Source organism: Bubalus kerabau, chromosome 1, assembly GCF_029407905.1.
Source record: "Bubalus kerabau isolate K-KA32 ecotype Philippines breed swamp buffalo chromosome 1, PCC_UOA_SB_1v2, whole genome shotgun sequence".
NCBI classification, from domain to species: Eukaryota; Metazoa; Chordata; class Mammalia; order Artiodactyla; family Bovidae; genus Bubalus; species Bubalus kerabau.
The window spans coordinates 131,871,872-131,889,261 of record NC_073624.1 but is presented as its reverse complement, the minus strand read 5'-3'; the positions used below and the strand labels follow the sequence as shown (position 1 = coordinate 131,889,261).

Sequence of the window (17,390 nt, the reverse complement as noted above, 5' to 3'; positions counted from 1 at the left end):
ATCTGTGATTGAAAGTTATTCATACCCATATGATTTTTTATTTTTGTTGCTATACAGACTATAGTTATGTATTCTGTTTATACATAGACTCTCTGCCACTTAAAAAAAAATTATTTGACTGCTCTGGGTCTTAGTTGTAGCATGCAAGGTCTTTAGTGGTGGCATGTGGGATCTTGTTCCCTGGCCAGGGATTGAACCTGGGACCCCTGCATTGGGAGTGCAGAATCTTAACCTCTGGACCACAGGGAAGTCCTCCAACTCTGCCACTTAGAACAATCAAGTGACTCCTCTTTTCCCCCACCCCAAGCTGATGCCTACTCCACATCACAAGGTTAGTCCTGTCCCCCCTCACACACACACCCTGCACCAAGTCTCAACCCTGCTTTGTACAAACTTGAGTGTTACCCCGAGGAACTGGCTTTCATTCAACAAGAAGGATGAGTCATTGGAAGTGTGTTTAAGACCAGGAGAGCATGAAATTACAACTCTGGGCCAAGATGAACATGCATGGATTGGCAGCACAAAAATCTGAGACTAAGGGAGATTTGTTAGGGAGCAGTGACTACTGGGGACAGGAATGGAGAAGAAGAGACAGTTTTGAACTGAGAGGAAGGATCTGGCCACTCATCAGATGTCATTGTTTACTCGCTAAGTCATTTCCAACTCTTTTGCAATTCCGTGGACTATAGCCCACCAGGATCCTCTGTCCATAGGATTTTCCAGGCAAGAAGGCTGGAGTGGATTGCCATTTCCTTCTCCAGGGGATCTTCCTGGCTCAGGGATCGAACCTGTATCTCCTGCCATGACAGGTGAATTCTTTACCACTGAGCCACCAGGGAAGTCCTGTTCATCACATATAGGGACCAAAAAGAGAAAGACTCAAAGTTGAGTTCAGACTCATGGGACTAGAAAATTGGAAGTCAGGTGACACCATTCACAGAAATAGGAACTATTGGAGGGGTTGCATGAAGTGTTTCATTTTTCAGGGAGGAGAGGTGTCCATTGGATCTGCTAACAAAGTATGCAAGTTAAAAAGCTCAATTACTGGGCTTCCCTGGTGGCTCAGCAATAAAGGATCTGCCCGCCAATGCAGGAGATGCAAGTTGATCCCAGATCTGAGAAGATCCCACATGTACTAAAGTGAAGAAGAGAATATAAGGCAACTAAGCCCATGAGCCACAACTACTGAGCCTGTGCTCTAGAGGCCAGGAACTGCAACCACTGAGCCCACGCTCTGCAACAAAAGAAGCCACTGCAATGAGAAGTCTGAGAACTGCAACGAAGAGGAATCCCTGCTTTCCGCAACTAGAGAAAAACCCACACGGCAACCAAGAGCCAGCACACGCCAAAATACATAGATTAAAAAAAAAAATATATATATATATATATATATATATATATGTAAAGCTCAATCTTTCAAACCTAGAGCACTGACACAGGATCCACTTTGACCAAAATGTATCAACATTGTTGTGACCACTATGGCCTTACTTGCTCAGTTTTGTTTGGCTTAAATACCTATTGCCTTATATTCTCTTCTTCACTTTAGTACATGTGGGTAGTGAACACATTTCAAATTTTATTTCCCATCAGATGAATGTATCTACCTGAAAGATATTAAATATTTATTTTTTCTGCCCTGGGAAAAAACTCAATTATTCAAATAAGGATTACAGATAGCATGGGTTGCGATTGCTAGGTGCCAATCACTTTACAGCATTTACATTCTTTTGTGCTTACTACAACATCCTGAGACCCATTGTGTGATTCTCCCATTGTACAGATAACGAGACTGAGGCTCAAGTCACTTGTCCACATTCTCACGGCTTTTCTGGGTATCAGAAATGAGATCCAGCCTGGGCTCTGTGACCCCAACACCTCAGTATAGTGGAAACTGGAGAGAGGTTCCGAGCTCTCTGTCAACTCCAGAACCGTCAGCTTTAGGATGCTAATCAAGCACTGTGATTGGATGAGGTTATCAAGGGAGGAAACATGCAGAGGAAAGAATTGAAAATCAAGGATAGGAATGGAAGACTAAGATGAGCAGCCAAGGGAAGAAGACAGACGTGGAGATGAAGCAGGAGCAGCAGAGAAGGGGAGTGGAAAGAGTAAAGCATCTTAGAAGAAGATGGAAACGTGTTCTAGAAGAGAGTGATGATTACATCAAGCTCTATATAGAAAGGTCAAGAAGGAAAAGTATTTTAAGGCCGTTGGATTGTTTATTATTTGTTGATTGGTTGGGTTAATAGTCAGTATGTTGCCTAAGTCTTCCCAGGCATTCGCAGGCAGAAAGCAGAGGATTGTGGAGGAAGCAACTTGGACAGCATCAACAGGTTTCATAGAATTGTACCAAGACCAGCACAGAAGGGTCATGAGAAATTTGTGCTGCAGGTTCCATGCATCCAAGATCCAAAGCTGTGACATGCCAAGTGTTAAGGTTGCTTGAAACCCACAGGGTATCACTCCAGCAGAGTTAAAGCCTCAGAATCGCTCTGGGTTAACAAATTAGCATTTAGTTTGAACACATAATCTGAGACAGACCTGACTCTTTTGTACCGAGGCCCCTAAGATCATTTGCCAAAGATCCAGATCTTATTTCAGGCTCTCTTTTCAGTCTCTGGGGCACCAGCTAACATGGAGTATAACCATTCCTAGAATGAGCTAGAACTGCTGTACCTCTAGAACCATTCACGTAATACTTGATGTGCAGTGACAGAATTTACAAACCAAGATCATTGTCTTCCACTTTGCCAGTTGCTAACTAAACTTTCAGCTTGATATTCAGAGTTTCTAAAACTCAGGGTATTTCAGATGATCTCTGCTAACACTGGCCTCTTTGAGAGAAGAGAGGAGTCTTTCCATTTCCTTGATTAAATAATAAATGAACTGGTATCCAAGCTGCTAAAATTGAGCTCCCACTGGGGGCTTACTGGTTTCAAAGTGTGTGCCGAGGAGGAGGGATAGGACATCCTGGAAGTCTTTAGAAATTGTAGGAGGTTAAAACTAGAGCAACATGAAAAACCATCTCGCTCAAGGTCTTGTTTTGCAGATGAGCAAAATGAAGCCCAGAAATATGAAGCATGCATGTGTGCTAAGTTGCTTTAGTCGTGTCTGACTCTTTGCAACTCCATGGACTGTAGCCCGTCAGGCTCCTCTGTCCATGGGACTTTCCAAGCAAGAATACTGAAGTGAGTTTCCATGCCCTCCTCCAGGGGATCTTCTTGACCCAGGGATCAAACCCACCTCTCTTTTGTTGCCTGCATTGGCAGGTGGATTCTTTACAACTAGCACCTCACCTAGGAAACCCAGAAATGTGAAGGGGTTCGCTCAAGTGCCAGAGCTGGTTACAGCATTAGAAAGTGAAAGTGAAGTCGCTCAGTCGAGTCCGACTCTTTGCGACCCCATAGACTGTAGCCTACCAGGCTCTTCTGTCCATGGGATTTTCCAGGCAATAGTACTGGAGTGGATAGCCATTTCCTTCTCCAGGGATCTTCCCAACCCAGGGCTCGAACCCGGGTTTCCCGCATTGTAGACAGACGCTTTACCATCTGAGATACCAGCATTAGAACTAGAGTCTAAATCTCTTATCATTAATCCAGTTCTCTTTCTACTATGCTATTCAGAAAGAAAGGTACTGATCCACAGATGTCCTCTGTTTGGCATTCCAGCATGTTAGCACCAAATACCATGTACTATCTTCATAAGTACACACTTGTGCCTTAGGCAAGAGAGAAGGGAAGGAGGCTGGCAGACAAGCTCTTCAAAATATACTGAAAAGACTCTGATGCCCTAGCGGAGGGTGGGAGGGAGGTAGGTTTAAGAGTGAGGGGATATATGTATACATATAGTTGAAGACAGAAAAGTGTGGGAAATTCTTAAAGAGATGGGAATACCAGACCACCTTACCTGTCTCCTGAGACACCTGCATGCAGGCCAAGAAGAAACAGTTAGAACCAATATGGAACAATAGACTCGTTCAAAATTGGGAAAGGAGAACGTCAAGGAGAACGTCAAGGAGAACGTCAAGGCTGTATGTTGTCACCATCCTTATTTAATTTATATGCAGAGTATATCATGCGAAATGCTGGGCTGTATGAATCACCAGCTGGAATCAAGATTGCTGGGAGAAATATCCATAACCTCAGATATGCAGATGATACCACTCTAATGGCAGAAATCAAAGAGAAACGAAAGGTAAAAGAGGAGAGTGAAAAAGCTGGCTTGAAACTCAACATTCAGAAAACTCAGATCATGGGCATGAAGTCCCATTGCTTCATGACAAATAGATGGGGAAAAAGTGAAAACAGTGACAGATTTTATTTTCTTGGGCTCCAAAATCACTGCAGACAGTGACTGCAGCTATGAAGTTAAAAGATGTTTGCTCCTTGGAAGAAAAGCTATGACAAATCTAGATAACACATTAAAAAGCAGAGATATCACTTTACTGACAAAAGTCCATGTAGTTAAAGCTATGGTTTTTCAAGTAGTCATGTACGGATGTGAGAGTTGGACCATAAAGAAGGCTGAGCACCGAAGAATTGATGCTTTTGAACTGTGGTGCTGGAGAAGATTATTGGAAGTTCTTTGGACAGCAAGGAGATCAAACCAGTCAATCCTAAAGGAAATCAACACTGAATGTTCATTGAAAGGATTGATAATAAAGCTGAAGCTCCAATACTTTGACCACCTGATGCAAACAGCTAACTCATTGGAAAAGACCCTGATGCTGGGAAAGATTGTGGGCAAGAGAAGGGGCAGCAGAGGATGAGATGATTCGATAGCACCACCGACTCAATGGACAGGAGTCTGACTAAACTCAAGAAGATGGTGAAGGACAGGGAAGCCTGGTGTGCTACAGTTCGTGGGGTTGCAGAGTCAGACACGACTGAGCGACTGAACAAGCAACAACAATAGCTGATTCGCTTCATTATACAGGAGACTCCAATACAACATTGTAAAGCAATTATACTCCAATAAAAAAAAGAAACATATTGAGCAGATACCCAAGGAGTTTCTTAAGAAGTAATATAAATTTTGGGGAAAGACCATCCAGGCTTTGGAATATTCACTCTTGGTTTTAATCCTTGCTTCATCCTAATTTGTGACGCTGGAAAAGTTATTACTTAAAATCTATATTAGTTTTCTGTTGCTGCTGTGATAACTTACTACAAACCAAGTGGCTTAAGGCTGCACCAACGTATGTGATCACAGCTCTAGAACAAGTCCAAAATGAGTCTTAGATTAAAGCCAAGTGTTAGCAGCACAGTGTCCTTTAGAAGGCTCTCAAGGAGGTTGTGCTTCCCTACTTGTCAGCATCTAGAGGCCTCCTGTATTCCCTGTGGCCTCTGCCTCTCATCATTTCAACCTCTTGGTTCTATCAGTACATCTCCCACAACTGACTTTGACCTTCTCCCTCCCTCTTATAAGGGATGTTCTTACATCAGGCCTACCCAGACAATTCCAAATAATCTCCTTGTCTCAATATTTTTAATATAATCACATCAGCAAAGGTGTTTTGTTGTTGTTGCCATGTAAGACAACATATTCATAGGTTCTGAGGATTAAGATGTGGACATCTTTGGGGGCCAGTGTTCTTTTGTTTATTTTAATTGGAGTATAGGTCCGTCTAGTCAAGGCTATGGTTTTTCCTGTGGTCATGTATGGATGTGAGAGTTGGACTGTGAAGAAGGCTGAGTGCTAAAGAATTGATGCTTTTGAACTGTGGTGTTGGAGAAGACTCTTGAGAGTCCCTTGGACTGCAAGGAGATCCAACCAGTCCATTCTAAAGGAGATCAGCCCTGGGTGTTCTTTGGAAGGAATGATGCTAAAGCTGAAACACCAGTACTTTGGCCACCTCATGCGAAGAGTTGACTCATTGGAAAAGACTCTGATGCTGGGAGGGGTTGGGGGCAGGAGGAGAAGGGGACAAGAGAGGATGAGATGGCTGGATGGCATCACAGAATCCATGGACGTGAGTCTGCTTGAACTCCGGGAGTTGGTGATGGACAGGGAGGCCTGGACTGCTGTGATTCATGGGGTTGCAAAGAGTCGGACACGACTGAGCGACTGAACTGAACTGATAGTTGCTTCACAATGTTATGTTAATAGTTTCTGCTTTACAGCAAAATGAATCAGCCATCAGTTCAGTTCAGTTCAGTCGCTCAGTTGTGTCCAACTCTTTGCAACCCCATGAATCGCAGCACGCCAGGCCTCCCTGTCCATCACCAACTCCTGGAGTTCACTCAGACTCATGTCCATCGAGTCAGTGATGCCATCCAGCCATCTCATCCTCTGTCGTCCCCTTCTCCTCCTGCCCCCAATCCCTCCCAGCATCAGAGTCTTTTCCAATGAGTCAACTCTTCGCATGATGTGGCCAAAGTACTGGAGTTTCAGCTTTTTAGCATCATTCCTTCCAAAGAAATCCCAGGGCTGATCTCCTTTAGAATGGACTGGTTGGATGTCCTTGCAGTCCAAGGGACTCTCAAGAGTCTTCTCCAACACCACAGTTCAAAAGCATCAAATTCTTCGGCGCTCAGCTTTCTTCACAGTCCAACTCTCACATCCATACATGACCACAGGAAAAACCATAGCCTTGACTAGACGGACCTTTGTTGGCAAAGTAATGTCTCTGCTTTTGAATATGCTATCTAGGTTGGTCATAACTTTCCTTCCAAGGAGTAAGTGTCTTTTAATTTCATGGCTGCAGTCACCATCTGCAGTGATTTTGGAGCCCAAAAAAATAAAGTCTGACACTGTTTCCACTGTTTCCCCATCTATTTCCCATGAAGTGATGGGACCGGATGACATGATCTTCGTTTTCTGAATGTTGAGCTTTAAGCCAACTTTTTCACCCTCCACTTTCACTTTCATCAAGAGGCTTTTTAGTTCTTCTTCACTTTCTGCCATAAGGGTGGTGTCATCTGCATATCTGAGGTTATTGATATTTCTCCTGGCAATCTTGATTCCAGCTTGTGCTTCTTCCAGCCCAGCGTTTCTCATAATGTACTCTGCATATAAGTTAAATAAACAGGGTGACAATATACAGCCTTGACGTACTCCTTTTCCTATTTGGAACCAGTCTGTTGTTCCATGTCCAGTTCTAACTGTTGCTTCCTGACCTGCATACAGATTTCTCAAGAGGCAGGTCGAGTGGTCTGGTATTCCCATCTCTTTCAGAATTTTCCACAGTTTATTGTGATCCTGTAGTCAATAAAGCAGAAATCGATGTTTTTCTGGAACTCTCTTGCTTTTTACATGATCCAGCAGATGTTGGCAATTTGATCTCTGGTTCCTCTGCCTTGTCTAAAACCAGCTTGAACATCAGGAAGTTCACGGTTCACGTATTGCTGAAGCCTGGCTTGGAGAATTTTGAGCATTACTTTGCTAGCGTGTGAAATGAGTGCAATTGTGCAGTAGTTTGAGCATTATTTGGCATTGCCTTTCTTTGCGATTGGAATGAAAACTGACCTTTTTCAGTCCTGTGGCCACTGCTGATTTGGACAGGGAGGCCTGGTGTGCTGCGATTCATGGGGTCGCAAAGAGTCGGACATGACTGAGCGACTGAACTGAACTAATACCATTTTCCTGGATTGCACATATATGCATTAATATATGATATTTGTTTTTCTCTTTCTGACTTACTTCACTTTATATGACAGTCTCTAGATCCATCCATGTCTCTGCGAATGGCACGATTTCATTCCTTCTTATGCCTGAGTAGTATTCCATTGTATTTTTGTAGTATATTTTTACTTATTTCTTCATCAATGGACATTTAGGTTGCTTCCGTGTTTTGGCTATTGTAAATAGTGCTGCAATGAACACTGGGGTACATACATCTTTTTGAATTATGACTTTCTCCAGGATATGCCCAGGAGTGGGATTACTGAGTCATGTTGTAGTTCTATTTTTAGTTTGTTAAGAAATGGGGGCCAGTATTCTGTCTTCCACAACCTCTGAGGCTAATAGGTAACTCCAGAGATAATAATTCACATTGAATATTGCTTAGATATCACTTCCCACAAAAAGACTTCCTTGGAACCCTAAAACTGGGTTGGACTTTCCTCCTAGTTGCTCTTGTAGCCATTTGGGCTCACCTCTTTGCCCTTATTATACTGTATTGTAATTTCTTTTTAAAAAACATATACGTTTATTTTGTTTTTTACAGTAGATCCTTGTCTGTTATCTATTTTAAATATAGCAGTGTGTACAGGTCAGTCCCAAACTCCCTAACTCTTTCTTCCCACTGCTTGCCCCCTGGTAACTATAAGTTCATTCTCTAAGTCTATGAGTCTGTTTCTGTTTTGTAAATAAGTTTATTTGTATATTTTTTTAGATCCACGTATAAGTGATATCATATGATATTTTTCTCTCTGACTTACTTGACTTAGTATGATAATCTCAGATCCATCTATGTTGCTTCCACAGATGTTATTTTATTCTTTTTAATGGCTGAGTAGTGTTTCATTGTGTATATGTACTACATCTTCTTTATCCATTCATCTATCCATGGATAATATGTTGTTTCCATATCTTGGCTATTGTAACTAGTGCTTCAGTGAGCATCGGGATGCATGTATCCTTTTGAATCATGTTTTTCTCTGCATATATGCCCAGGAATGGAATTGCTAGAATATATGGTAATACTATTTTTAGTTAAGGAACCTCAATACTGTTCCCCATAGTGGCTGTACCAATTTACATTCCAACTAACAGTGTAAGAGTGTTCCCCTCTCTCTACACCCTCCCCAGCATTTATCATTTGTAGGTTTTTTGGTGATGACCATTCTCGTTAGTGTGAGGTGATATTTCATTGTATTTACTGTACTTTAATTTCTTGATCATGAATATGTCTTCCACACTAGACAAGAAAAGCTATGACAAACCTAGACAGCATATTAAAAAGCAGAGACATCACTTTGCTGACAAAGGTCCATATAGTCAAAGCTATGGTTTTTCCTGTAATCATGTACAGATGTGAGAGTTGGACCATAAAGAAGGCTGAGCGGCTGAAGAATTGATGTTTTCGAATTGTGGTGTTGGAGAGACTCTTGAGAGCCCCTTGAACTCAAGGAGATCAAACTAGTCAATCTTAAAGGAAATCAACCCTGAATATTCATTGGAGGGACTGATGCTGAAGCTCCAATACTTTGGCCACCTGATGTGAAAAGCCGACTCATGGGAAAAGACTCTGATTATGGGAAAGATTGTGGGCAAGAAGAAAAAGGGATGACAGAGAATGGACGCCATCACTGACTCAATGGACATGAGTTGGAGAAAACTCAGAGAGATAATGAAGGACAGGGAAACCTGGCGTGCTGCAGTTCATGTGTCACTAAAAGTTGGACATGACTTAGCGAATGAACAACATAAGACAGTACAACTCTGGAGAGTGAGAACTGTGCCTGATTCATTTTGTATCTCTGGTCCCCAACAATATCCAGTGCTTTGCAGTTGCCCAATCAATAATAATTGTACTGAGGATTAAATGGAGACCATACAAATTAACCAGTGGTATCTAGCTTAAATAGGTATTCAGAAGATGAAGGATGCTTTTGTGAACATCCATTATGCCCAAGAAACCGGGAGAATTTCTATGAGTGACAAGTAAAATGTCTCCATCTCTAATGAGAAAATGCAGGATCGCATGTCTTCTAGCTTTGGGGTAATTAGACCCTTTGGGGCAATTAGTCAATGTCATGGTTCACCTTTTCTGTTTTTATTTTAATGTTGTTTTGCCCAGAACCCAGCACATGTTTGCTGAAGGAAGAGTGTTGGCTGATTTTCAGAGGTCAAATGGGGCAGGAGCAGGTGGGAAGAAACCATCCCCTATATTTCTACACCTCAATGGGGCAGAGCAGAAATGCACCCTGGGTCTGTCTCTACCCTTTTAAGAGCTATGTACTTTGGCATCTGTTTCTTCTCGCCTCGGTGGCCAGAATGGCTTTTCTCCTCTAAGGCTCTCACCTGGTGTGGTGGAGGGATGAGAAGATGGGCAGCAAATCCAGTAGTTCTGGGCAGCCTCGTGGTGCTGGAGTCACTACATTCTGTCTGGCCTCATGCAGGTCATTCCTCTTTCAATTCTGTGTCTATAAAATGCATGACTCACCTCTCAGATACCAAGAAACTCAAAGACTTTGTGTTCCTGTCATTAAAGGGTACAATTTAAATTTTAAAAAGCTGCTGTAGGCATACTTACCAGACTATCATTAGACGAAAGCTCATGTCAAGGCCAAAGCCAGCTTTGATTTTATTTCAAAGCCTGGAGCAGGAGACCTAGTGCCAGAACTTTCAAGGTGCCTGCTGTTTAAAGTGGGCCTGCCCATCCCCCAGTTGGATTCAGATTCCAACATGTCCTGCTATCGGGATGCTGACTCCCCTACAGGTACACAGAGCAGGAATTGAACCAGTAAGCTTGCCTTTCTAGCCAAGCAATAACATGTGCTGATTGCACCCACAGTCAGAGCTCTGTGCTTACATGATCTGCAGAAGAAATTTTTAATGATTTGTAAGTTTATTTCCACAAAAAGAATAACAAAAGAACAGATATTAAACCAAATTTAGAGGATGTTTTAGCTGTACAGCTTATGGAATCTTAATTTCCCAGACCAGGGATTGAACCCAGATCCTCAAAAAATGAACATTCAGAGTCCTAAGTACTGGACCACTGGGAAAGTCCCAAGCCAAACCTACATGTGAATTCAACAAGGCAGTCTTTTTGAGAAGAACACTTTTTAAATCTCTATTTTTAAAATGATTTATGCTGAAATAAATGTTGATGGTTAATTAAGTGTTCAAAGTTAAGTACTCAATCACACACTAGTTCTACTGTCTGTTGCAATGATCAAAGGGGACTGGAAGACAGTTTTCACCACCCATGGGCAAACAGATTAAAAAGACAGCAAAGGGACATAGTGTAAGTGAAAACAAATTCTCATTTACATGTAATTCATGCAGTTTGAAATACTGATCATTCATTCATTAACTGTCTCAGTTTTTATCATTCCACATATATAGTCTAAGTATCTTCCATGAGACAACAAGGGAATTATGCTCAGTGTTCTTGGTTCTTCCTGACCTTGTTTGTTTGTTTTAGTCACTAAGTCACGTCCAGCACTTGGGATTGCATGAACTGTGGCCCACCAGGCTGCTCTGTCCATGGGATTTCCCAGGCAAGTGGGTAGCCATTCCCTTCCTGGCCTTATTAGGCAATAGATGGGCAATAATATGGACAATGCCGTGTGGTAAGTGCTGCTTTAGGGAAGCAAAGGGTACCACAGAGCCAAAGAGGATGCCAATCTGGTCTGGGAGTGACAGGGAGTTGGACTCAACCACCAAAGACCACCTGCCTTCAGTCACATTATTTTCTAATGTGAGGAGCAGAGATGGGAAGGTACAGCAGACTATTCTAGAAAAGAACTTGTCCCATAGATCAGGCAGAGAAGGCAATGGCACCCCACTCCAGTACTCTTGCCTGGAAAATCCCATGGATGGAGGAGCCTGGCAGGCTGCAGTCCATGGGGTTGCTAGAGTCGGACACAACTGAGCAACTTCACTTTCACTTTTCACTTTCATGCACTGGAGAAGGAAATGGCAACCCACTCCAGTGTTCTTGCCTGGAGAATCCCAGGGACAGAGGAGCCTTGTGGGCTGCCGTCTATGGGGTCACACAGAGTCGGACGCGACTGAAGCGACTTAGCAGCAGCATAGATCAGGAACCTTAACAATCAACAGGCTAGGAGTTTGATGAATGCCTCAGATTCAGAGATTTAGGACTGTGATTTAACAAAGCCAGTAGAGACTTCCCTGTTGGCTCAGTGGCTAAAGACTCCATGTTCCCAATGCAAGAGGCCTGGGTTTGATCCCTGGTCAGGGAACTAGATCCCCAATGCTGCAACTAAAGATCTCACATGCCACAACTAAGAGCCAGTACAGCCCAACGGATAAATAATAATAATAAACCAAAGCCAATAATCCTCACATAAGAGACTTTTCACTTTGGATAAAGGCAACCCCATTATCATCAGCAACATCCCCAGCCTCTGTCCAGAGGGATCAAATTCCTCTTCAGGGCCCTCTTTACTTTTGTGGGCTTTTGAAACTGTGGCCAACCAACACCCCACTTACTCAAGCCCTCTAAGACCTTCCCCTCTAAAGTAATGGGGTTCTCAAGAAGCAGGAAGTTTTCTTAAGAGAAGGGGAGTGAGGGAAGTAATATAGGACATAAGAAAACCCAAGCAAGTTTGGGTCTTAGCTGGAGGTATGGTGAAAGATGTCAGATTCAGGATCTCTGAAGATTTAGCTTCGGGACCAGGAACCAGGCTTGCTCACTCAAGAGCTTTAGTGTAGCAGTTTTATTAAAGTATAAAAGGAGACAGAAATCTTCTGACATAGACATCAGAAGGGGGATGTAGAGTGCCCCCCGCAACTAGTCTTATCAAGGCCTTATATATTTTTACCAGACCCACCGCTACAACATACATCCTAAATTAACAAGATTAGAGCTAACAATAGAAAGATCTTACCAGACCCACTCCCACAATATATGTCTTAAGATAACATGATTAGTCAGAAGGTTCTTGTTAAGGAGAAACATGTCCTCAAGCAAGATACACTCTTATAGTGACTAAGACAAGGGTAAGTGAAGTCGCTCAGTCGTGTCCGGCTCTTTGCGACCCCATGGACAGTAGCCTGCACCAGGCTCCTCCGTCCATAGGATTTTCTAGGCAAGAGTACTGGAGTGGGTTGCCATTTCCTTCTCCAGGGAATCTTCCTGACCCAGGGATCGAACTCAGGTCTCCCGCATTGTAGACAGACACTTTACCATCTGAGCCACCAGGGAAGTCCGACTAAGACAAAGCAGTGTAGAAAAAAAAACTCTTGTCCTTTTCTCCTCCTTGAGAGCCTCGGACCCCTTTATCCTTCTCCAGGGCCCTGGACCCCTTCCTCCTTGAGGGCCCTGGGCTGCTTATCAACTTACCTAAGGATGAGCTCTCTCAGAGGCTGACTTCAAGCTCATCCCTCCAGGCAGCTCTGGAAACCCCACTATGCAGCCAGTCCCCCTTAACACAAGGGGCGTGAGTTTTTGTGCCTGGGTGTAGACAGTCTGCTGAGAATGGGACGTGGCCTTGTGGGAGCCATGATTCTGGTTTGCTAGGGGACCATTCCCAGGAGACGGGGCTGGGAGTTGTCCTCAGCCAGCCCTCATAGAGGCTGGGGCACAGAGGCACCTGTGAGTAAAAGGGACCTGGGCAGGGCTTCCTTACATCTATGATGATGAGCTCTGCTAACTGCTGAGTTGAGTCCTCACTGCTGTTTCAGGAAAGGCCACTTCCCAGAAGGCCAGGGAGCTCCACCGTGGAAGATGTGGATGCCACAAAACGTGTTTGTCATCATTATGCATCTGCACAACACCCAAAGCCTCTGCCTCCCCCTTCGCCCTTCACACCTGGCTTGTGTCACTCCATTCTTTGTATCCTCCGCTGCAACCAGACTATACATCTCTCTGTTCCTTGAGCACACACTGAGATTCTTCTCTCTTCATTAGCTTTTTCCTATCTGGAATATTCCCCCACTGTGATACGGTGGTGCCATTTTCTAAGGTGAGGATGGAGTGGAATGATCTGAATGGGGAGGGCAGGGCAAGGGAGGATGTAAAAATAGGACTTCTGTCTGAGGAACCTATTAGGTTTCCAAGTAGAACTTTAAAGATAGACACTTGGATAGGTGAGTCTGGAGTCATGGTTCTTAAAACCAGCCTGTATCAGATTCCCCTGGAGTGCTTGTTAAGACAGACTGCAGAGCCCTGCTCCCAGATTTTCTGATTCAGTAGGTCTGAGGTGAGACCTGAAAATCCGCATTTTTAAACAATTTCCCAGGTGACCTTGGTGGCCCTGGTTGGGGAACACACTTTGAGAACTGGTCTACAGTTCTAGGAGTAGGTCAGGCTAGATCTGGAATTGGAAACTTTGGAATACAGACAACATTTAAGCCACAGGATGATGCAGGATCATCTGAGATGGAACAAAGCCCCAAGACTGATGTTATGGATTGAATTGTATCCCCCCTGCAAAAAAAATTTCACATGCTGAAGTCCTAACTCCTAGTACTTCAGAATGTGACCTTATTTGGAAATAGGACTGCTGCAGATATAGTTAGTCAAGATGAGGTCAGTTAAGTTGGGCTCTTCATCCAATATGATAGGTGCCCTTATCAAAAGAAGAAATTTGGACACGGATATCCACACACAGGCAGAATGCCACATGAAGGTGAAGGCAGAGATCTACAAGGTATGCGTGGATATGTACTAAGTCTCTTCAGTTGTGTCCAACTCTTTATGACCCATGGACTGTAGCCCGCCAGGCCCCTCTGTCAATAGGATTCTCCAGGCAAGAATACTGGAGAAATCTAAAATTCTTTGGTATTTCATACCTTTATGAAATACCAGTAAACCTCCAGAAGCCAGGGAACCAACCCTGTTTTTTTTTATAAGTATAGTTTTTTTTTGTAACATTGATTCACAATGTTATGTTAATTTCTGCTGGCACACACACATATATGTACACATGTATGTGTACATATATGTGTGTGTGCTATACATATGTACATATATATTCTTTTCCATTATGGTTCATCACAGGATATCAAACATAGTTCCCTGTGCTGTAGAGTAGGACCTTGCTGTTTATCCATCCTATATATACTGGTTTGCATCTGCTAACTTCCCTCCCCGACTGCCCTCCTCCTTGCCTGCTGAGCATCTTGGTCTTGGACTTGTGGCCTTCAGCAGTATAAGACAGTACCTTGCTGTCGTTTAAGCCCCCCAGTCCATGGTAATTTGTTCCAGCAGCTCTAGAAAACTAATACAACTGGAATTCACCAAAATGGACCCAGTGGGTGAGGAGAAACCAGCAAAGAAATGATCAGTGGAAAACCCAGGAGAACCCAGGAAAACCCAGGAGAAATCCCAGAAGCCAGGGAAAGACCATGTTTAAGCAGGAAAGTGGTCATTTTGCCAAATGCTGCAGAGAAGTAAAGTCAAATGAAGACAGAGAAATAACTGTTTGATAAGGCTGCAATTTTAAAAGGCAACATGTTGTCTCTGACAACCTTGAGAGAACAATCTTAGTGGAAGGGGAGGGGCCAAAGCCAGCCGGAGGAGCTAGAAAAGAGGAAGAGAGAAAAGGATGTGGACAGGTTTCCTGGGCAGGGCAGCCAAGCAGCTGGACCCTAGCTGGAGGAAAACGTAGGTTCTTTGGTAAAGATAGGACCTTGGAAATAATTTCTATGCCCATAAGACATTTAGATTTTTAGTTTAGTTTCTACATTTAAACATCGAGTTTCTCTTTAGAAGGAGAAACTGAAGATGCTGGAGAAAAGGGATGAAAGTCCTTGAGAAAACTAGAAGCCTTTCAGAAGGAGTAGGGTCTTCATTCAGGGGAGCAAGGAGAAAGGCGGAGAAGGATGAGGAGAGAAGCTAAATTCAGTTTCCTTTCTTGAGCTGTTAGTAACTGAACAAAATTTAAGCAAAGGAGATGTTAAAAAAAAAAACTTTTGACTAAATGATAAATTGTAGAATCCAGATGGAAAAAATGTGCGTGTTGGGAGAGGGGGTGTGGAAGCGTAGTAGGGGAAACAGGCAAATTGTGTAGTTGGCAGTTGTAAAATGGCCATTCAAGGAAGAGATTTAAATAGCACCATTTGCCAATCAAGGCTGGATGGTAGAACTGGAATTTTTTTCTTTTTTTTAATTAATTTTGATTGAAGTATAGTTGCTTTCCAATGTTGTGGTAGTTTTTGCTTACAGAAAAGTGTATCAGCCGAATATATACATATATCTCCTCTTTTTTGGATTTCCTTCCCATGTAGGTCACCACAGAACTGAAATACTGAGAGCAGCTGCAGAGACCAAGACTCTAGATGGCTTGAGGTGCTGTCCCACTGCTGATTCTCTGACTGGTTCACCTGATGGGAAAAGTCGAGGTAAAGGGACGTTTTGAAAATGGTATCTGTGGTTGTTCAAAATCTGTCATTAATTTGAAGGAGGTAAATAAGATACCCTTTAACTTCTATCTTGCCACCTACCCAGAGTTGAGGCCTTGCCTCTAGTGGAAGGAATTCTGGGAGTTAAGTAGCAGCATGACTTCACCTTCTAGTGACTATTGACTTTTGGCCAATTACATCACCACCAGCAGCAGAATAATCGTCACTTGAATGCTTACTGTGTGCCTGGTACTGAGCTGAGTTCCTCAAATAGATTATCATGTTTAATCCTTATGTAGATCTATGAAGTTTGGACAAATAGCATTCACATATTGCTCTCAAAAGAAATGTGAGTCTCAGGAAGATTAAGTCATAGGAAATGTGATACAGGTAAACTCAGAAACTACCCTGTGGCCAAAGGCTGCATTACTCCTTAACCTCTCTGAGCCTCAGTTTCCTCATCATAAAATGAGACATTATAATAACAAGTTCCACACCGGAGTATTCCATAGATTATACGGCATCAGGCATAAAGTAGACAGTCCGCAAAGTTAGCTATTATTAGTAGATTTGAGCTATTATTACAACACTGTGTTTACATTTTAATAAAGGACTATAGAGAAAGAATGTATGTGTTTGTGGAGTGTTTTGTATGTGTATGTGTGGGAGAGAGAAAGAACAGTAATAATCAGAAAGTCATAAATTCAAGATGGTGAGTTTTGAGTGCTGGCAGAAGAGATTTTGTGTGGGCAGCTTTCCCTTCATGCCTTAAACTCTATGATATACAAGTTCCTCAAGATGGTTGTAATTTTCAGGGCTGGGGATAGTGAGGTGTAAGGGGCACTAGACTCTGGTGTAATATTTAAAGGTAGGGGTCCCCAACCTCTGGGATCTAATGCCTGATGATCTGAGGTGGACCTGGTGTAATAGTAATAGAAGTAAAGATAAATGTAATGAGCTTGACTCATCCTGAAACCATCCTCGTTACACTGGTCCATGGAAAAACTGTTTTCCACGAAACCCACCCCTGGTGCCAAAAAAGTTGGGCAACAATGCTAAAGGGACACAAATAGGGTTGAGGGTGGGAGCAAGGCTCAAGAGGAAGGATATATATATATAGTTATGACTGATTCACATTGTGGTATGGCAGAAACCAACACAACATTGTAAAGCAATTGTCCTCAATTAAAAAAAATAAATTTAAAGAGACACAAACAATTCGGTTATCAAGATACATTATATATGTGGATGTATTAATATACATATATATTTTTAACACCTCTGAATGAACTAGTTCTATAAAAGCATGAGTTTGTCCTATAACATTTAAGATGGATTTTCGGTGCTTTGGCTTTTTACTAATAGATGAAATAGATGATTTCCCCTTTTTTGCCTTACTTTGCAAATTA

The 17,390-nt window shown here is 42.7% G+C and overlaps 1 non-coding gene across 1 annotated transcript; it reads right to left on the bottom strand.

Moving 5' to 3' along the window:
* Positions 1 to 175: 175 nt before the first annotated feature.
* TRNAG-CCC (transfer RNA glycine (anticodon CCC)) lies at positions 176 to 249 on the bottom strand. Its single transcript has one exon. It is a non-coding gene; the product is annotated as a tRNA-Gly (tRNA).
* Between the last annotated feature and the right edge of the window lie 17,141 nt (positions 250 to 17,390).